Source organism: Ovis canadensis, chromosome 10 (genome assembly GCF_042477335.2).
Source record: "Ovis canadensis isolate MfBH-ARS-UI-01 breed Bighorn chromosome 10, ARS-UI_OviCan_v2, whole genome shotgun sequence".
Lineage (NCBI taxonomy): Eukaryota > Metazoa > Chordata > Mammalia > Artiodactyla > Bovidae > Ovis > Ovis canadensis.
In genome coordinates, this window is record NC_091254.1 from 69608006 (window position 1) to 69634847 (window position 26842).

The following is a 26842-nucleotide window of genomic DNA, read 5'->3' on the forward strand; positions in this document are numbered from 1 at the left end:
GTGATGGAAACCTAATAATACTATATCGACACAATATATTTGTTGGTGCTGCCTGGTGGCTGAAGGCAATCTCTCAAAGTCATTTTTCGAATACCCAAGGCTCACAGCATTTCTGAGCATTTGTAAGAGGGGGATAAGTGAGTCCTCTCTCCTTCAGTCAAAATGGCACGTTACTGCTTTGTACATACACCTCTGTGTCCCCCACATGACTGTCACTGGCCTTGTTTGAGGTACCATCCAATAACTGCTTCTGGAAGGACTAACTTCTTACTTTATATTGAGCCTTGTGCTAATTGGGAAGAAGCTGAGCTTAAAAAATCAGAAGGAAGTTGCCATGACCATCCAAAGAGACTTCCAATCTAAGAGAATCCATGAGTTTAAAATGATTATTAGGGACTGACTGCCTTGGTGGTCCAGTGATTAGGAATCCACCTGCCAATGCAACGGATATGGGTTCTATCCCTGGACTTGGACAATCGCACAAGCCTCAGGGTACCTAAGCCCATGCACCTAGAGCTGAGGCTCCACAAGAAGAAGTCACTGGAATGAGAAGCCCATACATCGCAACAGAGAGTAGCCCTGCTCACCACGAGTAGAGAAACCCCGTGTGCAGCAACAAAGACCCAGCGTGGTCAAAAATAAATGAAAATAAAATTAGAATAAATAAAAGATAATTACTTTGAATCATTTAAGAATCATTCAAGAGAAAGGAAATATCCAACAGGAGTGGGACCCACAGGATTTCCTACCTGTGACTTTCACAGCTTGCTGCTCTCTGTGAAATTATTTTTGTTTCTCTCAGAAGCCTAACTCGTAAAAATCCTTCACCTCTTGCCTACTCTGGTTTTCCCAGTTCCTGCCCCTGGCTTCCCTTCTTCAGGTTTTCTGTGGATATCTCATTTCTGTTGAATTACCCTTATACATTTCCAGGGAAGAACTTCAGAAAGGCCAGGATTAATCAAACTGTTGTTGTTCAGTCACCAAGTTGTGTTAGACTCTTCATGACACCATGGACTGCAGCACACCAGGCTTCCCAGTCCCTCACCATCTCCCGGAGTTTGCCCAAGTTCATGTCCATTGAATCGGTGATGCCATCCAACCATCTCATCCTCTCTGGGCCCTATTCTCCTTCTGTCTTTAATCTTTCCCAGCATTAGGGCCTTTTTCAATAAAATTAAACTCATTATCATCCATTGTCACCTAAATGAGGTTGGTCAGGTAAAATACATACAGAGGGGGCTGCTGCTGCTGCTTCTGCTGCTGCTAAGTCGCTTCAGTCATGTCCGACTCTGTGTGACCCCATAGACGGCAGCCCATCAGGCTCCCCTGTCCCTGGGATTCTCCAGGCAAGAACACTGGAGTGGGTTGCCATTTCCTTCTCCAATGCATGAAAGTGAAAAGTGAAAGTGAACGTGAAGTTTCTCAGTCATGTCCGACTCTAGTGACCCCATGGACTGCAGCCCACCAGGCTCCTCCATCCATGGAATTTTCCAGGCAAGAGTACTGGAGTGGGGTGCCATTGCCTTCTCCACAGAGGGGGCTGAGGAGTGGCCAAAGAGGCCAAAGCAGTGGAAATCTGAAAGAAGGAGCAGAGAGGGGTAATCATGGAGAAACTATCTACAAGGCTTTGTTCATATCTTGCTTAAAACTTTCTCCATTTTATTTCAGTTTGCGTCTTTTTGCCACTAGCCTCTAAACTCCGTAAAGATAGGAATCACCAATTCTATTTTGTTCATCACTTGATCTCATTACCTAATGCTTGAGAGAAGGAAATACTAAATAATATTTATTAACTTTTGTATCTTCAGTGGATCATACTAAGTGCTCCACAAATATTTGAAGACTATATGATTATATTTTTAGCTTGACCAGCCTTAATTGAAAACTCTTCTAGATTCTGATTCTCAAAAACCAACAGTCTTTAGGACTGAAAGTATATTGTACAATTAGCCCTTCCACATGGCTTTTGGCACTGAGGGTAAAACAGTGTTTTAAATCGATTGGAAGACCTAGAGTGTGCAAGTGACAAATCAATAAAGTTTAGTTTTATTTACTTAATGGAACTAAAAATCCAAGGAACTGTATCACTTTACATGGCTATGAAAGTGAAAGTGAAAGTGAAAATGAAGTCGCTCAGTCGTGTCAGACTCTTTGCGACCCCATGGACTGTAGCCTACCAGGCTCCTCCCTCCATGGGATTCTCCAGGCAAGAGTACTGGAGTGGGTTGCCATTTCCTTCTCCAGGGGATCTTCCCCACCTAGGGATCGAACCCTTGTCTCCCACATTCCAGGAAGACGCTTTAACTTCTGAGCTACCAGGGAAGCATGGCTATAGAGGAACATAATTTATTTTAACTTGCCAAATATGCATGCATGTGCATGCCTAGTCGCTCAGCTGTGTCCATCTCTTTGCGACCCCATGGACTGTAGCCCATCAGGCTTCTCTTTCCATGAGATTCTCCAGACAAGAATACCGGAGTGGATTGCCCTTCCCTCCTCCGGAATCTTCCCGACTCAGGCACTTCTCCTGTGCCTACTGTATTGCAGGTAGACTCTCCCATCTGAGCCACCAGAGAAGCCCCCATATACATATATATGCATATGTATTTATTCATAAGCTGTACTTCTATTGGTATTTAATCTATTTCTTCTTAACTTTAGATGAAAATAAATTTAAATAACAATTCAAATGACCTTTGTCCACAGTCTGAAGGCTCGACTTGCCCCGTCCTGGGTACAACCATCCCACTTGGGAACAGACCATAGCTCTAGAGAAGTGACTGGACAGTTGTGGATCTCACTATTCTCGATCCATTCTCCTCTTTAGAACAATGGTAGAGAGTTAGAAAAAAGCAGAAAGGTGCCTTTGGCCATGTGGAGAGAATTATTACTGAATATCTTTTTTTAATGGACAAAGAGTAGATATTATCCTGGAAAGAATGTTTTTAATGAGAAAATTCTAGAATTGTGTTTACTAGCATAATTTAAATAATCAGATATATAGGGGTTTAGAGACACTTAAATGACTCTGAATGACTCGTTGTAATGAGATGCAACTTGATGGAGCATGTTGTTAGAGAATTTGTTCTTCTTCCTTTTAAGTCCAACTTTGGAAGGGTGAACACTGTGGTATTAAAAAAATATGTTTAACTTCCTTTTAGGAGTACATACCAGTTCTCATAGCTTGTATAAATACTCTCTTTTATGCCAGTTGGATAGTCACTGGTTCTATAAAATCCTCCATTATAATTTTCATGAAAAACAAATCAATTCTAATTCAATTCAACAATCACACATTGATCGCCTAAAATGTGCCAAACATAATACAGAACATGCATTTTACAGGAAAATTGGAACTGCACTAAGATATGCAATAAATCATCTGCAATTTTATGAAAAGGGAAGCCAGGCACGTTAATGGAGTTTGTTTTCATAAACATGAAGTGTTTGGGCATGTTTGATTTTTCAGTTGGGCTGCTCAGCCAAGCTTAGTTAACACCTTGTAAAAAGTGAGTTGCTTCTCATTTCCTTAATGGAAAGAAGGGAGAGTCATAGTTAAGATCCCCCCTATCAGCTGGAGGCCTTCTGCAGCATTCCTTAAGCCTCTGAGGTTGGATCTAGGATGCAAATCCATCTGGATACTTGAGAGCAGAAAGTATGTTTCTCTGGAGACTTCAGACTCTCTCCCCATCAATCTTAGACAAGTAGACTATCTAAAAGCAGATCTTTGTTTCAAATTGCTACATTGGAATAAAGGTGCTATTGATAAGCTTTTACATCTTAATAATTTCTTGAAATATGTAGCTGGATTCTCATTTTTACCATCCCTTTGGCCTTCAGTACATACCATATTTCTGCATCTGTGTGGATATCACTTTTCTCAGTAATATAATGTTAACTTAAGAATGTGATAAAACAGGAAACATGCTGGAACTTTTCCTTGTCCTGTGGCCTTAACAAGCCACAGCTGTATCAGCAGCTGGTCATTGAAAGAGCCTGGCCCAAGCCTCTCCCAGAATCCTTTCTCAGCTAGATCAAAAGGCAATAGATGAGGCAGAAGGTTTTATCATCAAAGCTGATAGAAATATGTGGGAACCAATATTTCCATTTAGATTGCTTTATCCTCATCAGACTGAAGAGATTTTTCTCTAGTGAGAAGAGGCTGTTAAATCAGCCAATTTGAAAAGTGTTTTTTGTTTTTTTTTCCTTACAAGTTTATCCTTTCTGAGTCTGTCAAAGAAAAGCAGTATGGTTCCAAAAAGTTTGTTCACCTCCCAACATTCTTTGCTAAGTTGTCAGCTTATTCTCATACCAATTATTTTAAAAGTTGTATTAAATACTGCTAGTGATTGCTTGGATAGCATTTTCACTGCAAATAGCATCCCAGAGATTTAATAAATGAATATCAAATGTCTACTATTTCATTTGCAGGTAGAGCTAAGGAATAACTACTATGAGAGATTTCTAGAAGGAAGTAAAATAGACTGTTTTATTTGAGGCTGTTAAAAATGAGTGTATTAATTCTCTCAGATGACACTGTTCAAATGCAGTTGTTGGCCCATTCCCATAGGTTCAATTCAACCCATTCAACAGACTCACTGTGGCCATAAAGAAATGCTGAGAAATATTCTGTTTATGTTTTTAAATCTTTTTTTAAAGACTTCATTTTAGAGCAGTTTTAGATTTGCATTAAAATTGAGAGAGAAGTACAGAGCTATTTCACATACCTTTGGCCCCTACACATGCAGAGCTTCCCCCATTATCAACAACCATTTCAAATGGTACATTTGTTAAAATTGATGAACCTACGTTGACATACCATCATCACCTAAAGTACAAATGTTAGGGCTCACTCTTGGTGTTGTCCATTGTATGATCTGGGAATTGTTGGGGAGATAGTGGGGAAATGGAACCCTTGGACTTTATTGATGTGAATGTAAAATGATGCACATGCTCTGAAACATAGTGTGTGTGTGTGTGTGTGTGTGTGTGTGTGTGTATGTGCGTGTGGGTTAGTCACTCAGTCATATCTGACTCTTTGCTACCCCCTGGACTGTAGCCTGCCAGGCTCCTCTGTTCATGAGATTCTCCAGGCAAGAATATTGGATTGGATTTCCATTCCCTTCTCCAAGGGATCACCCCAACCAGAGGATCAAACCCAGGTCTTCCACATTGCAGGCAGGTTCTTTACCATCTGAGCCACCAGGGAAGCCTAAAACATAGTATAGACATTCCTCAAAAAAGGGTCTATAGAATTACCATATAATCTAGCAATTCCACTTCTAGGTATATAACCCAAAGAATTGAAAGCAGAGACTCAAAGAGATAGTTGTACACCATGTTTATACCAGCCTTATCCACAATAGGTAGGGACTGCCAACAATACAAGTGTCTTATCAAGAGATGAGTGGGTCCACACAATGTGGTATATACATATAGTGGAATATTATTCAACCTTGAAAAGAAAGGAAATTATGACACATGCTATAATATGGATAAACCTTGAGGCTATTGAAGTCAGTTATAAAAGGATGAATACAGTATGATTTCACTTATACAAGGTACCTGTAGTAGTAAAATTCATAGAGGCAGAACTTAGAAGAGTGCTTGCCAGAGGTTGGGAGGGAGGAAACAATAAGGAGTTATTGTTTAATAGGCATAAAATCTCATTTTTGCAATGCAATGAAAAGAGTTCTGTGGATAGATGGTGGTTAAAGTTGCATAACAATGTAAATGTAGGGCTTCCTAGATGACTCGGTAAATAAACTGCCTACCAACTGCAGGAACTGCAGGAGATACAGTTCGATCCCTGGGTTGGGAAGATCCCCCTGGAGGAGGAAATGGCAACCCACGCCAGTATTCTGGCCTGGATAATCCCATGGACAGAGGAGCCTGGCAGGCTACAGTCCACAGGGTCACAAAGAGTTGGACACAACTGAGACTGAGCACAGCATACCACAACAATGTAAATGTACTTAATGTCACTGAGTTGTACACGTAAGAATGGTTGTGATGGTAAATTTTATGTTATATGTATATATTACAATTTTTTAAAAAGTAAAACAAGACCTTTAATTTTTTCACTGAAGTATGTGAGTGAAGTTGCTCAGTCGTGTCCGACTCTTTACGACCCCATGAACTGTAGCCCACCAGGCTCCTCAGTCCATGGGATTCTCCAGGCAAGAACACTGGAGTGGGTTGCCATTTCCTTCTCCAGGGGATCTTCCTGACCCAGGGATCAAACCCGGGTCTCCTGCATTGTAGGCAGACACTTTACCGTCTGAGCTACCAGGGAAGCCCCCTTATTGAAGTATAATTGACTTGAAATATGGTAATAGTTTCAGGTATACAATACAGTGATTCAATATTTTTATAGATTATGCTTTATATGAAGTTATTATAAAATACTTGCTATATTCTTTGTGCTATATACATCATATCCTTGTAACTCATTTATTTTATACCTAGTAATTTGTATCTCTTAATCTCTTTCACTTATCTTTCCCCTCCTCCCATTCCTCTCCAGCCACCACTAATTTGTTCTTTGCATCTGTGAGTCTGTTTCTGTTTTGTTTTTATACATTCTCTGTTTTAAAAATTTAGATTCCACATATATGTGAAACCATATAGTACTTGCCTTTATCTGATTTATTTCATTAAGCATAATATCTTCCAGATCCATCCATGCTGTTGCAAATGGCAAAATCTCATTCTTTTATATGGCTGGGTAATATTCCATTGTATATGTATACCAAATCTTCATCCATTCATCTGCTAATGGACACTTATGTTGCTTCCAAGTCTTTTCTATTATAAATAATGGTGCCATGAACATTGGGATGCAAAATAGCACTTTAAAAGCAAAACAGAACACAACATATAGTGTTCAGATCTTGTTTTTTATATACCACTATCCAATAAAAAGAACCAAGACTCTTCTAAGAAATGGCTGTTTCTAGGACTGGACCAGTAAAAGTACAAGATAAGCTTGGAGAACCATGCCAAAAAGTAATGAAATATTCAAAGAGGCAAAAAGAATGAATGAAACAGAACAACAACAAATGTTGGGGCATGTCAAGGGACACTGGAGTCAACTGAGAAATCCAACTGGCCAAAACTTGAGAACAATTTGAGCAATAAGATAAATAATGTAGTACTATGGCTTCCCAGGTAACATAGTGGTAAAGAATCTGCCTGCCAGTGTAGGAGACATGGGTTTCATCTCTGGGTCAGGAAGATTCCCTGGAGTAGGAAATGGCAACCTGTTCTAGTATTCTTACCTGAAAAATTCCATGGACAGAGAAGCTTGGCAGGCTACAGTCAATGGGGTTGCAAAAAGTCAGATACAACTGAGCACACAGCATGTAAATTGGAATCTAACCCAAAGTATGAAGTGAATATCTATGAGTCCATACTAATAGAAATCAATATTTTATGAGTCAAGAAATGGAGGAAATGGGACCAATCTTCCTTATAGAATAATTTTAAATAATATATATCAGTATTTTCTCCTCCAGAAGGTGAAGGTAGGCTAGATTTAATGACTGCCTTGGTGAATAGAGTATGGAAGAGGGAAGAAGTAATTTTGCAATGGGGAAACCTAGCAAACACTACCTTAAGCAAGGTTAACACCAGAGACAATTGAGACTGATAGAATGTACTGGCTTATATGATGTGATAAGAGGTGGGTTTGTCTGTGTTATTCTTTCCCCAAGCCCATAACTCTAGTCATGAGAAAAACATTGGAGAATGTCAAATTGAGGAGCACTGAGGAAAATACTTGACCAGAGCTCTTCAAAGTTATCAGGTTCATCAAAAATGAGACTGAGAAACTGTCAGAGACTATAGGAAATGAAGGAGACAAGAGGACTAGGTGCAATACGGTACCCTACATGGGATTCTGGGGCAGAAAAAGAAAATTAGTGAGAAAACTGGAGATTTAAAATTTGAATTTATTTAATAATATATACCAGTATGAATTTCTTAGTTTTGAAAAATGCACTGTGATTATGTAACTATCAAATTAGGGGGAATGGGGTGAAGATATACAGGAATTCATAGTACTAGCCTTAGAACTTTTCTGTAAAAAGTTATTTTTTAAATGAATTTACTTTCAAAGCTTTTGCAGAATGAAGGAAACTATAAGCAAGGTGAAAAGACAGCCTTCAGAATGGGAGAAAATAGTAGCAAACAAAGCAACTGACAAAGAATCTCAAAAATATACAAGTATCTCATGAAGCTCAATTCCAGAAAAATAAATGCAATCAAAAAATAGGCCAAAGAACTAAACAGACATTTCTCCAAAGAAGACATACATATGACTAACAAACACATGAAAAGATGCTCAACATCACTCATTATCAGAGAAATGCAAATCAAAACCACAATAAGATATCATCTCACTCTGGTCAGAACAGCTGCTGTCAAAAAGTCTACAAACAATAAATGCTGGAGATGGTGTGGAGAAAAGGGAACTCTCTTACACTGTTGGTGGGAATGCAAATTAGAAGAACCACTATGGAGAACAGTGTGGAGATTCCTTAAAAAAACTGGAAATAGAACTGCCATACAATCCAGCAATCGCACTGCTGGGCATACACACCACGGAAACCAGAATTGAAAGAGACAAGTGGAGCCCAATGTTCACCGCAGCACTGTTTATAGTAGCCGGGACATGGAAGCAACCTAGATGTCCATCGGCAGACGAATGGATAAGAAAGCTGTGGTACATGTACACGATGGAATATTACTCAGCTATTAAAAAGAATGCGTTTGAATCAGTTCTAATGAGGAGGGTGAAACTGGAGCCTATTATACAGAGTGAAGTAAATCAGAAAGAAAAACACCAATAGAGTATATTAACACATGTATATGGAATTTAGAAAGATGGTACTAATGACCCTATATGCGAGATAGCAAAAGAGACACAGATGTAAAGAACAGACTTTTGGACTCTATGGGAAAAGGTGAGGGTAGGATGATTTGAGAGAATAACATCGAAACATGTATATTAACCATATGTGAACTAGCTTGCCAGTCCAGGTTCGATGCATGAGACAGAGACAGGTTTGATGCATACTCAGGGCCAGTGCACTAGGATAACCCTGAGGGATGGGATGGGGAGGGAGGAGGGAGGGGGGTTCAGGATAGGGAACACATGTACACCTATGGCTGATTTCTGTCCACTGGATCATGGAAAAAGCAAGAGAGTTCCAAAAAAACATCTATTTCTGCTTTATTGACTATGCCAAAGCCTTTGACTGTGTGGATCACAATCAACTGTGGAAAATTCTTCAAGAGATGGGAATACCAGACCACCTGACCTGCCTCTTGAGAAATCTGTATGCAGGTCAGGAAGCAACAGTTAGAACTGGACATGGAACAACAGACTGATTCCAAATAGGAAAAGGAGTACGTCAAGGCCGTATATTGTCACCCTGCTTATTTAACTTATTTGCAGAGTACATCAAGAGAAACGCTGGACTGGAAGAAACACAAGCTGGAGTCAAGATTGCTGGGAGAAATATCAATAACCTCAGATATGCAGATGACACCACCCTTATGGCAGACAGTGAAGAGGAACTCAAAAGCCTCTTGATGAAAGTGAAAGAGGAGAGTGAAAAAGTTGGCTTAAAGCTCAACATTCAGAAAACAAAGATCATGGCATCTGGTCCGGTCACTTCATGGGAAATAGATAGGGAAACAGTGGAAACAGTGTCAGACTTTATTTTTGGGTGGTCAAAAATCACAGCAGATGGTGACTGTAGCCATGAAATTAAAAGAGGCTTACTCCTTGGAAGAAAAGTTATGACCAACCTAGATAGCATATTGAAAAGCAGAGACATTACTTTGCCGACTAAGGTCCGTCTAGTTAAGGCTATGGTTTTTCCTGTGGTCCTATATGGATGTGAGAGTTGGACTGTGAAGAAAGCTGAGTGCCAAAGAATTGATGCTTTTGAACTGTGGTGTTGGAGAAGACTCTTTAGAGTCCCTTGGACTACAAGGGGATCCAACCAGTCCATTCTGAAGGAGATCAGCCCTGGGATTTCTTTCGAAGGAATAATGCTAAAGCTGAAACTCTAGTACTTTGGCCACCTGATGTGAAGAGTTGACTCATTGGAAAAGACCCTGTTGCTGGGAGGGATTGCAGGCAGGAGGAGAAGGAGATGACAGAGGATGAGATGGCTGGATGGCATCACTGACTCGATGGACGTGAGTCTGAGTGAACTCCAGGAGTTGGTGATGGACCGGGAGGCCTGGCGTGCTGCGATTCATGGGGTCACAAAGAGTCGGACATGACTGAGTGACTCAACTGAACTGAACTGATGGCAAAAACCACTATAATATTATAAAGTAATTAGCCTCCAATTAAAAGAAATAAATCAATTAAAAAACTGAATTTACTTTTGTTAGCATGATAAACAATATCTAATTCAAACCAATAGCTAATCAGGTAATAAACAATATTGGAGGTATTTTTAAAGCAGGAAAAAATTTAGGAAATGATGAACTAATGTATAATATATAATGTTTCTGAGGCAATTAAGATGGTGCCTAGCACTGTTTCATGCTCAGGAAGTGATAAATGTTATCACTTAATGATAGCTTGGATGAACTTGATTGAGGAACAAATAAACATTATGTTTTGAGGAAGGAGAAATATTATTTCTATTCATTATTTTTATTATGTATTATTGGTACATTCTTGTAAACAGTAAAGAATCAACTGACTATTATCTGTAGAAGCTATAATTATTTTAAAATTTTAGTGAACTGACTTGGCATAATATAAATAACTTTTAATAATTTTTCTATGCACCAGCAAAAACAATGTGCATAAACATAGTAGAAAAAGAAACTATTAACTGTATTAAACAACATAATCTATCTAGAAATAATATAAGTGCCTAACAATAGAGAAATGAAAGAAGTAATTTATAGTTTATCTGTGTGATGAGTATTAGGCACGTAGTTATACTTTTGTTTTAAGGAAAATTTGTGCTAGTAAGTCAGGTGTCTAAAGTTAGGTAAAAATTCAAGATTCCAAATCAAATACTAAGTAGATTAACAACTGAGAGGAAATTATGCAAATATAAAAACACTAAAATCAATCCACTTGTTACTTAGATCAAAATGGTTAAAGAGTAAAACCTCAGTAGTAGGGGGAGAAGAATGAATCCTTTTCAAAAAAGATAAAAAATACACATGTACAATGAATGTTTTTCATGTGAGCTGATGTGAGTCAATCTAGCCATTTATAGTTATTAGCTTTTCTATGAAATTCAGGCGGCCAGTATAGAAATGGGAAGGTGAATGAGATGCACATTAAACATACAACATTGAAAGGCAGCATGGAGAAACAGAAGCAAGTATGGCCTTGAAACAGATATGTTGGTTTTGCATAAACTTTTTGATCTTTTCTCTGCCTCAGTTTCTCTGTCTCTAAGATGGAACAATAATGTTTCTATGCATCTGTCTATATATGTATCTATCTCTTAAGGCTGCTGTGGGGTTGATGAGTCAATATAGGCAAAGTGGTTTGAACATCTCTTGTACGGTGTTCAGTTCAGTTCAGTCACTCAGTTGTGTCCGACTCTTTGTGACCCCATGAATCGCAGCACAACAGGCCTCCCTGTCCATCACCAACTCCCGGAGTTCACTCAGACTCACCTCCATCGAGTCAGTGATGCCATCCAGCCACCTCATCCTCTGTCATCTCCTTCTCCTCCTGCCCCCAATCCCTCCCAGCAACAGGTCTTTTCCAATGAGTCAACTCTTCACATGAGGTGGCCAAAGTACTGGAGTTTCAGCTTTAGCATTATTCCTTCGAAAGAAATCCCAGGGCTGATCTCCTTCAGAATGGACTGGTTGGATCTCCTTGCAGTCCAAGGGACTCTCGAGAGTCTTCTCCAACACCACAGTTCAAAAGCATCAATTCTTCGGCACTCAGCCTTCTTCACAGTCCAACTCTCACATCCATACATGACTACTGGAGAAACCATAGCTTTGACTAGACAGACCTTAGTCGGCAAAGTAATGTCTCTGCTTTTCAATATGCTATCTAGGTTGGTCATAACTTTTCTTCCAAGGAGTAAGCCTCTTTTAATTTCATGGCTACAGTCACCATCTGCTGTGATTTTTGACCACCCAAAAATAAAGTCTGACACTGTTTCCACTGTTTACCCATCTATTTGCCATGAAGTGATGGGACCAGATGCCATGATCTTTGTTTTCTGAATGTTGAGCTTTAAGCCAACTTTTTCACTCTCCTCTTTCACTTTCATCAAGAGGCTTTTGAGTTCCTCTTCACTGTCTGCCATAAGGGTGGTGTCATCTGCATATCTGAGGTTATTGATATTTCTCCCAGCAATCTTGACTCCAGCTTGTGTTTCTTCCAGTCCAGCGTTTCTCTTGATGTACTCTGCAAATAAGTTAAATAAGCAGGGTGACAATATACGGCCTTGACGTACTCCTTTTCCTATTTGGAATCAGTCTGTTGTTCCATGTCCAGTTCTAACTGTTGCTTCCTGACCTGCATACATATTTCTCAAGAGGCAGGTCAGGTGGTCTGGTATTCCCATCTCTTGAAGAATTTTCCACAGTTGATTGTGATCCACACAGTCAAAGGCTTTGGCATAGTCAATAAAGCAGAAATAGATGTTTTTTTGGAAGTCTCTTGCTTTTTCCATGATCCAGCGAATGTTGGCAATTTGATCTCTGGTTCCTCTGCCTTTTCTAAAACCAGCTTAAATATCAGGGAATTCACAGTTCATGCATTGCTGAAGCCTGGCTTGGAGAATTTTGAGCATTACTTTACTAGCATGTGAGATGAGTGCAAATGTGCGGTAGTTTGGGCATTTTTTGGCATTGCCTTTCTTTGGGATTGGAATGAAAACTGACTTTTTCCAGTCCTGTGGCCACTGCTGAGTTTTCCAAACTTGCTGGCATATGGAGTGCAGCACTTTCACAGCATTGTCTTTCAGGATTTGAAATAGCTCAACCAGAATATCATCACCTCCACTAGCTTTGTTCATAGTGATGCTTTCTAAGGCCCACTTGACTTCGCATTCCAAGATGTCTGGCTCTAGATGAGTGATCACACCATCATCATTATCCAGGTTGTGAAGATCTTTTTTGTACAGTTCTTCTGTGTATTCTTCCCATCTCTTCTTAATATCTTCTGCTTCTGTTAGGTCCATACCATTTCTGTCCTTTATCGAGCCCATCTTTGCATGAAATGTTCCCTTGGTATCTCTAATTTTCTTGAAGAGATCTCTCGTCTTTCCCACTCTGTTGTTTTCCTCTATTTCTTTGCATTGATCGCTGAAGAAGGCTTTCTTATCTCTTCTTGCTATTCTTTGGAACTCTGCATTCAGATGCTTATATCTTTCCTTTTCTCCTTTGCTTTTCACTTCTCTTCTTTTCACAGCTATTTGTAAGGCCTCCTCAGACAGCCATTTTGGTTTTTTGCATTTCTTTTCCATGGGGATGGTCTTGATCCCTGTCTCCTATACAATGTCACAAACCTCATTCCATAGTTCATCAGGCACTCTATCTATCAGATCTAGGCCCTTAAATCTATTTCTCACTTCCACTGTATAATCATAAGGGATTCGATTTAGGTCATACTTGCATGGTGTTCGTGATCAATAAATGTTGGCTATTGTTTTAAAAAACATAGAAAAGGAAATCTCAAATAGGCAATTAAGTGAGAAACAGAAGAGAGGTCAGACCTGGTGATAGGAATTTGGAGGTTACCCAACAGTGGGAAGTTACCCAACAGACCTAAGTGAGATTCACTCTGATCATGAGGACAGAGAAAAGTGAGCAGATGACTGAGCCAAGATACTTCACGAATTTTCCCTTTGACTTCATCTCAATAACTTCACAGAGAAGTGGAAACACCCACTGCTTTTGCATATTTCAAATGACTTTGCATGTTTAAAATTATGAATGATATCAACACTGGTGAAAGAAATCAAAGAGGACACTAATAGATGGAGAACCATGTTCATGGATCAGAAGAATCAATATAGTGAAAATGAGTATACTACCCAAAGCAATCTATAGATTAAATGCAATCCCTATCAAGCTACCAATGGTATTTTTCACAGAGCTAGAACAAATAATTTCACAATTTGTATGGAAATACAAAAGACCTCGAATAGCCAAAGCAATCTTGAGAAAGAAGAATGGAACTGGAGGAGTCAACCTGCCTGACTTCAGGCTCTACTACAAAGCCACAGTCATCAAGACAGTATGGTACTGGCACAAAGACAGAAATATAGATCAATGGAACAAAATAGAAAGCCCAGAGATAAATCCAGGCAACTATGGACCCCTTATCTTTGAAAAAGGAGGCAAGAATATACAATGGAGTAAAGACAATTTCTTTAACAAGTGGTGCTAGGAAAACCAGTTAACCGCTCGTAAAAGAAGGAAACTAGAACACTTTCTAACACCATACACAAAAATAAACTCAAAATGGATTGAAGATCTAAATATAAGACCAGAAACTATAAAACTCCTAGAGGAGAACATAGGCAAAACACTCTCTGAAATAAATCACAGCAGGATCCTCTATGACCCACCTCCCAGAATACTGGAAATAAAAGCAAAAATAAATAAATGGGACCTAATTAAATTTAAAAGCTTCTGCACAACAAAGGAAACTATAAGCAAAGTGAAAAGACAGCCTTCTGAATGGGAGAAAATAATAGCAAATGAAGCAACTGACAAAGAACTAATCTCAAAAATATACAAGCAACTCCTGCAGCTCAATTCCAGAAAAATAAACAACCCAATCAAAAAATGGGCCAAAGATCTAAATAGACATCTCTCCAAAGAAGACATACAGATGGCTAACAAACACATGAAAAGATGCTCAACATCACTCATTATCAGAGAAATGCAAATCAAGACCACAATGAGGTACCATTTCACGTCAGTCAGAATGGCTGCGATCCAAAAGTCTACAAGCAATAAATGCTGGAGAGGGTGTGGGGAAAAGGGAACCCTCTTACACTGTTGGTGGGAATGCAAACTAGTACAGCCACTATGGAGAACAGTGTGAAGATTCCTTAAAAATCTGGAACTAGAACTGCCTTATGACCCAGCAATCCCACTGCTGGGCATACACACCGAGGAAACCAGAATTGAAAGAGACATGTGTACCCCGATGTTCATCGCAGCACTGTTTATAATAGCCAGGACATGGAAGCAAGCTAGATGTCCATTAGCAGAGGAATGGATAAGAAAGCTGTGGTACATATACACAATGGAGTATTACTTAGCCATTAAAAAGAATACATTTGAATCAGTTCTAATGAGGTGGATAAAACTGGAGCCTATTATACAGAGTGAAGTAAGCCAGAAAGAAAAACACCAATACAGTATACTAACGCATATATATGAAATTTAGAAAGTTGGTAATGATAACCCTGTATGTGAGACAGCAAAAGAGACACAGATGTATAGAACAGTCTTTTGGACTCTGTGGGAGAGGGAGAGAGTGGGATGATTTGGGAGAATGGCATTGACACATGTATAATATCATATATGAAATAAATCACCAGTCCAGGTTCAATGCATGATATTGGATGCTTGGGGCTGGTGCACGAGGACAACCCAGAGGGATGGTACAGGGAGGGAGGAGAGAAGGGGATTCAGGATGGGGAACACGTGTATGTATACCTGTGGCAGATTCATGTTGATGTATGGCAAAAGCAATACAATATTGTAAATTAATTAACCTCCAATTAAAATAAATAAATTTTAAAAAAGGTTTTTTTCTGATTAAAAAAATGAAATAAAATTATGAATGATATCAGAGCTAAATCGGAAAGTGTGTAAAACAATGGAAACACATACACAATGCCTGTAGAAGCATAACTTGGTACAACCACTTTGGAAACTGATTTTGCATTATCCATGGGGTCACAAAAGAGTTAGTCACAACTTAGGAACTAAACAACAGCCAACTATTTTGTGCAGGCTTGTCATTTCACTTTTATGTTTGTTTTTGTGAGTTTTTTTTCTTCTTTTGAAATATAGTTGACTTTTAATATTATATTAGTTTCAGGTGTACAGCAAAGGATTCAGTTATATATGCATATCTCTCTATATTTGTTCTATTCTTTTCCATTATAGCTTGTTATAAGATATTGAATATAGTTACCTGTGATATATAGTGGGTTCTTATGTTTATGTATTTTATTATTTATAATATTGTGGATCTGTTAATCCCATACTTCCAATTTATCCATTCCCCCTTCCCCTTTGGTAACCATAAGTTTGTTTTCTATGCCTGTGAGTCTGATTCTGTTTTATAAATATGTTTTCTAGATTCCACATGTAGGTGGTATCATATAACATTCATCTTTCTTTGTCTGACTTACTTCACTTACTATGATAATCTCTAGGTTCATCCATGTTGCTGTGGATGGCATTGTTTCACTCTTTCTATGGCTAAGTAATATTTCACTGTGTGTATGTACGTATGTGTATATATGTTTGTGTATGTGTGTGTGTGTTCACATATATATTTATACCACATCTTCTTTATCTATTCACCTATTGATGGACATTTAGGCTGCCCTCACGTCTTAGCTATTGTAATAGTGCTGCTGTGAACATTGGGGGCTTCCTTGGTAGCTCAGCTGGTAAAGAATCCACCTGCAATTCAGAAGACCCTAGTTTGATTCCTGGTTCAGGAAGATCCCCTGGAGAAAGGATAGGATACCCACTCCAGTATTCTTGGGCTTTCCTGGTGGCTCAGATAGTAAAGAAACTGCCTGCAGTGCCAGAGACCTGGGTTCAATCCCTGGGTTGTGAAGATCCACTGGAAGAGGGCATGGCAACCCACTCTAGTATTCTTGCCTGGAGAATCTCCATGGTTAGAGGAGCCTGGTGGGCTGTAGTCCGCAGGGTCACAAAAAGTCAGACATGACTGAGAGACTAAGCACAGCCCAGCATGAACATTGGAGTGTATCTCTTCACTTTTTTTTTTTATAGTAGTACTACTCAATTTGTTTCCATAGACAAAACAATAATTTACTTTTATCTGTATAATTGAACTAGTTTGAATGTTCCTGCCTGCCTTAAAAAAAAAAAATCCTTTTTGCCTAATTCAATATAGCTTGAGGGGAAAAGGGGATAATAGAATGCCATAAAATCAAACCATATGATATATTTCAAAGATTCTACAACTCCAGCTGACTTACTACAACTACTAAATTTTAAGATTTACACAGTAAGAGTTGATTAGTGGTCTACCATTTAGTGGGCAGTGGCTGGTCTAGAGACTCTAGGTTGGTTGGAGTATGACTTATATGGCTAGAATGGATGTGATTGGAGCATCTGTCCTGAGGTTGGGGCATCTATCCTGAGGTTGAAGGGAAAACTGAAGACTAACAAAATATCTTGACAACTCCAGTGCTGCCCCTCAAGCTTTGCATTTTCTCCCAAAGATTATAACATATTCATAGTCCATCAAAGTTACTTTAAACAAATTCCTGCTTTACCAAAAGCTGACATAATGTTTTATACTAAGAATGAACAAACAAGCATTTGTCCAGTAGGAGCCTCCCAAAGAAAAATCTTTATGCCAGAGGATAAAATTGATTGAAAGGTTGTGTCCCATGGATGCAAAATTTTGGCTTTTTGCAATTTCTTTTAGAAGATGTTGAACAGAAGTGGAGATTTTCTGGGACATGGATTCAATAATAACATTGTCCCTCATGTGGACATTGCACTTGAAATTAAGCTGTAGAATCTTAACCATGTGGTGCAATCTGACACTATCCCTCAAGGCTGGTCTGAGCCTTAAGTCATTACATCAGCCCAAGTAAAACTTCTTTCTTTTCCATGCTCTTCACCTTTGTGAAACTTCTTTGTAACTGTGCTCTGTAAAGTTAAGAGCAGGAGAATGCCAGTTGTGCTGCAAAGAATGAAGGGTTCGCAAGCTTAGAGCAGAAAGCAAAATTACTAAACTATTAAGCTTAATTAACAAGTGAAAAATAAACCAAGTTGTACCACAGTGATTTTTAATTCTGTCAAATAAAGAGGAACCAGACTGCAGGGTAAATTCTTATTTATTAGTTTTGGTTAATGAGTTTTTCCATAAGCAGAATTTCTTAAATTTTATTGAATCAATAAAATCACCATTTGGAAATCTGGTTTTTCCCACCAGAGTATGACTTTAATTGAACATACAGCAAACACCCCAGTGCTGTAAAGTGACTGGACGCAGGTGATACTGATCTGGCAGACAGGGTTACAGAAGTCCTTGATTTGAATGCAGTCTCTACCGTGTACCTCTTGTGCATTAATTTTTGTCTTCAGGATGATGGTATTTTCCTTGAATTTATTACCAAAGAATCATTGTAAGAATAGTAATGTCAGAGCCTCCCTTTGATGGAGGAACACTATAGCCTCCCTTCTAGCCTCTGAGAAGACAGAGCATCCTTGGTCACTGTGTAGAGAATCTCAAACCTCTCCTAAGAAGAACCAAGTCTGGAGTGTGGCTGTCTCTATATAATACAGATGGCTTTGCTGAACACATCCTGTCCTGATCAGCTGCTTTGTGAACACCTGTGTGGTGTTTTGTTTTTTTTTAATAACAGAGGCAAAGGAGAAAAGTATGAATCTGTCCCCATAATTTGAAAGCAACATGAAACCTGTGCTTTGCAGATAACTGGTCAATACAGCAGTACCCCCTCCAAAACGCCCAGCAGATTCCTGAAACTACAGATGGTACCAAACCCTATATATACTATGTTTTTCCTATACATATACATCTACGGTGAATTTTAATTTGTAAATTAAGCACAGTAAGAAATTAACAATAACTAATAATAGCACAGAATACAGAATACAGAGAAGGCAATGACAACCCACTCTAGTACTCTTGCCTGGAAAATCCCATGGATGGAGGAGCCTGGTGGGCTGCAGTCCATGGGGTTGCTTAGAATTGGGCATGACTGAGCGACTTCACTTTCACTTTTCACTTTCATGCACTGGAGAAGGAACTGGCAACCCACTTCAATGTTCTTACCTGGAGAATCCCAGGGATAAGGGAGCCTGGTGGGCTGCCATCTATGGAGTTGCACAGAGTTGGACACAACTGAAGCGACTTAGCAGCAACAGCAGCAGCACAGAATAATTATAGCTAAATACTGTAATGAGAGCTATGAGGATGTGGTGTCTCATCAAAATATCTTATTGCACAAATGTAATGCCTTTTCCACCTTAATTAAGCACTTATCAGGCACCATGACTGTAACTTCTGCATTTTGAAGTGAGACAGCAAAACTAGCACCAATTTCTTTTTCCTTCTTTACAATTTCATGGATAGAAGATCCATCCTTACCATGTTGTTGTTGTTGTTCAGTTGCCCAGCTGTAGCTGATTCTTTGCCAGCCCACAGACTGCAGCATGTCAGGCCTCCCTGTCCCTCACCGTCTCCTGGAATTTGCCCAAGTTCATATTCATTGCATTAGTGATGCCATCCAGCCATCTCATCCTCTGATGCCATTCTTACCATAGAAATTAGCAACCTCAGCATATGAAATTTCTCTTAAGTCAAGAACTTTCACCTTTCCCTTATAGAAAAGATGTTATGGCATTTCTTTGGCATAACTGAGTTGCCAGCATCACTACTGTTGTGGTTTAGGGCCATTAACAAGTAAAATAAGGGTGACTTGAACACAAGCACTGCAATACCATGGCAGTTAAGCAGATAACACAGTGGCCACAGAGTGACTAACCAGCTGAATAGTCTGGAAAAGGAGATGGTTCATGTCCCTGGCTGGATGAGGCAGGATGAAGCAAGACAACATGAGATTTTGTCATGCTACTTAGAACGGCATGCAACTTTAAATTTATGAATTGGTTATTTCTGGAACTTTCTAGATAATACTTTCAGACCATGATTGACCACAGGAAACTGAAACCTTGGAAAGTGAAGCTGTGGATAAGAGGGGATATTGTATTTTCTTCCTTGTTTCAGAAGTTTGTTGGTGGAAAATAAAATTCCTACAGTGTGGCCCCAAGTCCTCACATTTGTTTGTATTATGTTTTTAAAGACAAAAAAAAAAAAAAGAAAAGAAATGATAGGACTTGGGGATTGTTAGGTGACTCCTAGGAGAATGCCTAGACTAGGCGGAAGGCTTCTTCATGGGTTCTTTGTTAAATGAAAGTTTTCTGATGTCTCATGACAGTCATATACCAAGGATCAGAAGAAGTGGATTTTAGTGCTATTCTCCAGATCATGTATTTACCAACGAATTGGCTTTGTGTGAATTCTACAGGGCCTCAAGCCAGACATATCAAGAAAGCAAATGTACTTCCCTTCCTCTCCAAAAACTCTCTCTGTAGTTCCACCTCACAAATGGTAATCCCAGGGATGGGTTCAGGTTTCATGGAATCTGGAGCTTATAAAATTTGGGGATGCTCTTCAAGAGGTTCACTTGAAATTGCTATCTACTGCACCATGCTAACTATGGGGATAGTGTCGATGTTAGATTTGTACCACTGCTCCAGGGAGCTGTGCTGGCATGGTTTCCTCCCACCTGGTAAGCCAGAGGGCTGTGGCCCTCAGAAGATGTCCCCAGGTGTCAGAGGACAGTCAGGCAGGGCTGCAGCCAGGTAGCAGTGGCTGAAGGTGACAACGGCCTCATCATTACTGCCTGCTTGAGGGTGTGTGTCATCATGGAAGCTTCTGTGTCTTGCATTAGGATTGTATCTTTTTTAAATTTATTTTTAATTGAAGAATAATTGCTTTAAAATATTGGTTTCATTTTTGCCATACATCAACATAAATTAGCCATAGGTGTACATACGTCCCCTCCCTCTTGAATCTCCCTCCTATCTCCCTCAGCATCCCACCCCTCTAGGTTGTTACAGAGCTGGGGTTTGAGTTCCCTGAGTCATACAGCAAATTTCCATTGGCTGTTATTTACATATGCTGTTGAATATGCTTCCATGCTACTCTCTCCATTTGTTCCACCCTCTCCTTCCTTCCTTCCCCTACCCCAACCTCCCCAACCCATGCCCATAAGTCTGTTCTCTGTGTCTCTGTCTCCGTTGCTGCCCTGCAAATAGGTTCATCAATACCATCTTTCTAGATTCCATATATGCATCAATATATGATATTTGCTTTTCTCTTTGACTTACTTCACTCTGTATAATAGGCTCTAGGTACATCCACTATATCTTATTTACAAAGATTTGGCTGGCTCTGTTGCTACCTTGTAAGCACATTTCCATCCTCTGGTAACTTCTGGCAAGCGTCCTCAGAGGTATAAGAGAGGCTACTCAGCCTGCTTTGTTAGTACTTCCTGGTCAAACCCAGAAAGTCAGGTTGAAAGTTCTATAGTGGCCTCCCCCAGCTACTCAGACACCCCACTGGATGTGTGTTCCAGATGAACCAGCAGTCCCTGGGAACCCTGTCCTGTTACATATACTTTATTTCCTGAAAAGGATTAACTCATTTTACATTATAACACACAGTCATTTCAGCACTATCAAAATAATTCTTGCCTTCAGATTCTTCCAGTTATTTCCCATTGTCATTTTTTTATTCAAGAGAGAAAAGGATACTTTTTTTAAAAGTTCATCCATTTGATTGGAAAGGAAAAAGCAAATATCCAAAACCAGATATTAGTTTCCTATAGGTCTGTCCTTCCTACCATGAATAACAGATTTTTGTTTTTGCTCAGCATAAGCTAGAAATTTCTCCGCAGTCATTTTTTTTTTTCCTCTCTAGCTCTTAATACTGATGTTGGTGTCATGATCATTTTTCAAATTTGCTTTAGGAACCAGGTTATTTATTCTCAGGGTTCCTTTCCAAGACTCAGAGCCTGGGGCTAATAGAAGCTTTGGAGAGGAGATGATTGGGGGGTGGGGGGAGGTAAATATTTACATTCTAACCAGTACAGCTGAAGATGACATGTACCTAAATCGGTATCACTCACGAAACCAACTTACCAAAGTATTAACAATGCACATCGCCGGCCTTTTAACGATGGGTTGCCTCCAGACTCTCCACATTGGTTGTCTGGCGTCACCCTCCTGAACCTCTGGACTTGCAGGGCCCCAGCTGATAAACTGAGAAGCTTTTCATACAGCATGAGTGCCCTGATGCCGGCCGACAACCACTGTCTCCAGCCTTGCCTGTGGGATATTCTGTTAAAGGTCAGGCCCATAAAATGGAAACATGGCTGGTATGAAAATAAACTTCTGAAAATAATTTCTGTCGCTCGAAAAAAGAAACCTTTAATTCCAAGCTTCAGAACTTTTCTAATTCTGTTGGCAGCTGCGACATAAGCTCTCTCCTTTGAGGTGACGCTTTCTACCCTCATCTATTGGTTTGGTTCCTTCCAGAGAACGCACTTTCTCTAGCCTAGCTTCTGACGACCTACTAGGAAACAATCTGGCATGTATACCTTCCGGGGTTTCCTGATTTCTCTAATACACCTAGAATACAAAATGGACAGATCTATTACCAGTGCTTCCTTTTTAAGTTACCTAATTGTTTGGGTTCTGTTCTCATACTCTGAAAAAGTCCTTTTTGCTGTTTTCCCCTACTTTATGAAGGCACTTAAAACTGGGGAAGAATACTGAATTCGGCCCCCGCCATTTTTTTCTGGTTATCAGACATTACAGGCTTCTGCAGTGTTTTCTCAGTTAAGCTCCTCTTTGATTTGTGAGCAAAGGTTTAAAAGGCTAAAAAGGGGGAAATTGGTTCAATATTTCAGGCACAATGAAACATTTCTTTTGTCACTTTATTTCCCTGCTGTATTAATTTGTGGTTACTCACCTTCTCCTCAGAGATCCCCCGGGAACCCCAAATCTGACTCTCTATGATCTGACACATGAACCCAAACATTTCTCCCAATAAATTACATCTCATGTATAATAAAGCAAAACTGGCTTCTTTCGAATCTTGAAACATGTTTCAGGCACCACTGGGCCATGTTTTGTTTGTGGGGTCACATACATCCTGACTATGAGGCTCTCTGTGGCCCATGCTCGCCTGGGAAGAGGAACCTTGGGTTCACTTTGCGGACGGAACAATGCTGGAATGTTTTTTTCCCTGTCCATTCACTTCAACAATGTGCCATTCTCTACCTCCTAAGCACTTAATTTATTCCAACTCTTTGGCCTGACCTGTAATCCCCCTCTCCTTACCACCTGACCCATCTGTGTTTCATTTCCCACTCGTCAGCGTCCAGAGAGCTAGGCCCAGGCCCTGTTTGGAACCATTAGACAGAGATTGGCCCTCTTCCCTCTTCCTGCACCACATCCTCCGCTGGAAAAAAAAAAAAATGACCATCAGATCAGAGAACAGAGCCTGCTTTGTCCCTTGCAATGGGGATCTGGAAGCATTTTCAATCATTTGCACTCCATACTCACTCAAACGCATTAATGTGATCAACATTGGGCCTGTTGTGGGCATTTTTTCCAGCAAATAGCTTGCTAACATTCCAGGCATGTACTCCCCTGAAAACAAGACTGAAACAGGGCCCTGAATATTCAATTGGAAAATCACCAAGAGCAAAAGCTTAGCTTGGCACGGCTGGTGTTGATTCTTAATAAGTGACTTCCTAAAGCTGAGGCATGGGGCTTACAGCGTCAATGACTTGTTTGAAAAATATTTTGTAGGTGCCTCATACCACTCTATTTCCTGTGGTATGCGTCATATTGTGAGCTATTCCAAGCCAGCCTGGTTAAGCACGCTAACTTTTTTCTCTTCCTACCCGCTCCCCCCCCAAGATTGTGGTGTTTCACTAAAAATGTCTTTATACAAGATGAGCTCATAGCTATTAGTGCTGATGTAGTTTTAACTGCTTGGATACCAACGGCCGTGGGTTGGAAATGTGCTGAAAAAAGGGTAAGCCTGAGCAAAAACATCTCTCACCCCGTCTAAAATGGCGGGATGACAGTCCCAGTGGCAGCGTTTCTTCAGAAGGAAAAAGTTCCAGATTTAAGTACAATGCATACCTTTCACTTTCATTAAAAAGACTTACTGTTCTTAGTGTATTACTAAAGTCAAGGTGCTGAAGACATCTGGAACATTGGAATAAAATTAACCCTTTTTATTGCTTCGGGTACTTTGTAAACCTTGCCCAAGAGTAGAGCGAAGGTCATTGGAGAAAACAAGCATATCCTTTCAGTAGTGTTTCCTTAAAGGAAACGAAAAGAAATGCAGAGACCTAAAGTTCTGCCTCAAAGATTAAAATATTTGTGAGTAGGATTTGTGTAAAAGATCAAATAAGATCATGTAAATGAGGTGTCTTGACAAGCATTTAGAGTTGTACAAATGAGGAAGGGAACTCAAATTGTTGACTGCCTATTATATGCCACATAGAACTTTTGGTACTTCTACACAGTAGATAAACTATTCTTTGTAGCAGTTAGGATGCCATTATCATTATTTTCATTTTGCAAATAAGGAGAGAGAATCTCAGAAAGGTTCTGTAAACTCCCCAAAGTTACAAGGATGATTAATTATAGAGGCAGGATTCACAACAAGATGAGGGTGAATATCAAGCTTGTGTGTGACCCCTTTACCTTGCTACTCACAGGTCACAGCGGCTTCACTGGTGGCTCAGATGATAAAGCATCTGCCTGCCGTGCAGGAGACCTGGGTTTCATCCCTGGGTTGGGAAGATCCCCTGGAGAAGGGAATGGCAACCCACTCCAGTATTCTTGCCTAGAGAATTCCATGGACAGAGAAGCCTGATGGGTTACAGTCCATGAGGTCACAAAGAGTCAGACATGACTGAGCAACTAACACACACACAGATCAAAACAGTCTCATGTCTATTATGATTGTAATTGTTTACTGGTTTGAAAGGATGTGTGCCTGCCATGGTGTGAAGTGCTAGAACAGGAGATGAATGCAAATCTGTGTCACGTTCTCCCCTGCCTTCCTCTGGTGAATAAGTTACAGACAGTGTCTCGTTTGGGCCCCATACCCAGTGGGTGCCCAGTAGCTATTAAGTGATTAGGCATTGTGCATGCCATCTCTGAGTGATTTGTGTTTCTACAATAGGGCCTTTTATAACACAGAAGAGAGGGATTGATGCTTTGGACACTGCCCGGTCTGTCTTTGCCTCTCAGGGCAAATAATTTTCCTTGGTGCCAGGAGCAGCTCTGACGTGGCTGCTCTACCCTTGTGTGGCCTGGGGCTCTGAGCTCCCCAGCAAGGGCTTCACTGGATCTGGGATGAGGCAGGCCTACTACAGCAAGGTGAAGCCAGGGAAGCCAAATTGTTTGTTGGAAGAGGCAAGTATGGATGCTTCTATTTCCAGGACCTTGAGGACGCTGGAGATTATCTCATAGGATATGACCAAGACCTTTTCTGGGGCAAGAGTTATGAGACAAATGCAGTATCTACAGTACTGTAAAGAGAAAGAAGAGCCTGTATTTCCCTCCACACTTGGGAAAGCACACAATGAGGCTTTACCCATGAAGTGGAAAAGGGGGCTCTGTGTTGAGTATTATCTATAAGCGATTTGGCTCTGTCAAACTTACAGGCTGTAGAATTATGTACTGGGATGGTAAATTGTCAGTTTATCCCTTGTCTGATATTTAGTTCATTGCTGTTGTTCAGTCACTAAAGTCGTGTCCAACTCTTTGGGACCCCATGAACTGCAGCACGCCAGGCTTCCCTGTCCTTCACTATCTTCTGGAGTTTGCTCAAAATTCCATGCCTTATCTAAAGAAAAAACTTGTTTCATGGTTGAAATTTGCAAGAAGTACAATTTTCTTTTCACATTATGGTTTTTTAGAAATAATTTTAAAAATTTAAAATTCTGGGACTTCCCTGGTGGTCCAGTGGTTAAGACTCTGTGCTTCCAGTGCAGGGGGCACAGGTTCAATCCCTAGTTGAGACTAAGATTCCATATGCTACAAGGCATGGCCCCCAAAACAAAACAAAATAATTAAAAATCTTAAAAAAGGAAAGAAAAGAAAACAGCCTGCTCTCTTGCCCCAAGCATCTTCCTGTCTGTATTCATCCTAACCCAGCCTAGAGATGGTGCCTCCTAGGTCCCAGCCTGGAGCAGAGGTTGCCACACTTGAAAAAAGAAATTAAAATTCTGTGACTACTCCTCCATCTCCTTACAGTTTATATAAGTTCGCAAAGCCATAAATTCAACATGTGTAGCTGGTAGAAGAGTCAAGATGATCAAATAGGAGGCATGGAATTCATCTCTCCTCACAAGTACATCAAAAATACATCTACAGATGGAACAATTCACAGAGCACCTGCTGAACACAAGCAGAAAACTCAGGACACCTAAAAGAACAAGAAAAATGCCCTGGCAACTGGATATCAGGAAAGAAAGAAAAAAAGAGAAGAGGAATCCAAAAAAGGGAGCAGAGGAGTGCTGAAGGTAAAAGGAGGTCCCCATACTCAGAAAAACCCCCAGATGGTGGAAATATCAGCTGGGACAGAAAGGGACCTTTCGGGTATCCAAGGGGGACACCATAGAGGGTGGTCTGTGGAAGGCAGGGCAAGGTAAGAACTGTGCACATGGTCTGTGCCGCAGCCCTGCGTTTCCCAGCTTGAGCCTTGTATCTCCTGCTGCAGAGGAGGTCTGGGTGCTGGAAAGTGGGTTTGGAGAGCCGACCCAGGGAAGAGAGAGCTGTTGGCTGTGAAAAGACAGCCTGAAGGGACAGCAGTAAGGATCTCCAGAATCAGGAATGTTTGTGGAAGAAGCCCAGGACACCACAGAAGCAAGATGTCATTGTTGAGTGGCACAATGTAGCAGGACGACCCACCTTTCATACCCCCTGCCCACCATGATTGCTCTTGCACCCAAGTTCAACTCCC